Here is a 201-nt window from a genome sequence, read left to right on the forward strand (position 1 = left end):
TATATTGGTTTTACTACTTTCATCAGAAAAGCCTCATTGTCACCACCATATGCAGGCTTTACAGGCTCACCCGTAAGTTGACTAACACTCCCAGCCAGTATGCAGTATGCCACAAATGCCATCTAATTAAATCAAGAAGAAAAAGATTTATAAGTTCTTTTAGTAATTATTTTCACATTCAGATTAAATAACAAATAACAT

The 201-nt window shown here is 33.3% G+C and overlaps 1 protein-coding gene across 1 annotated transcript in view; it reads right to left on the reverse strand.

Annotated features, from left to right (window-relative positions):
• Positions 1-201, reverse strand: part of LOC107612541 (callose synthase 3) — a gene marked incomplete in the record, with an annotated part of 19,939 nt that overhangs the window by 12,581 nt on the left and 7,157 nt on the right.

Source organism: Arachis ipaensis, chromosome B08 (assembly GCF_000816755.2).
Source record: "Arachis ipaensis cultivar K30076 chromosome B08, Araip1.1, whole genome shotgun sequence".
Classification (NCBI taxonomy): Eukaryota; Viridiplantae; Streptophyta; class Magnoliopsida; order Fabales; family Fabaceae; genus Arachis; species Arachis ipaensis.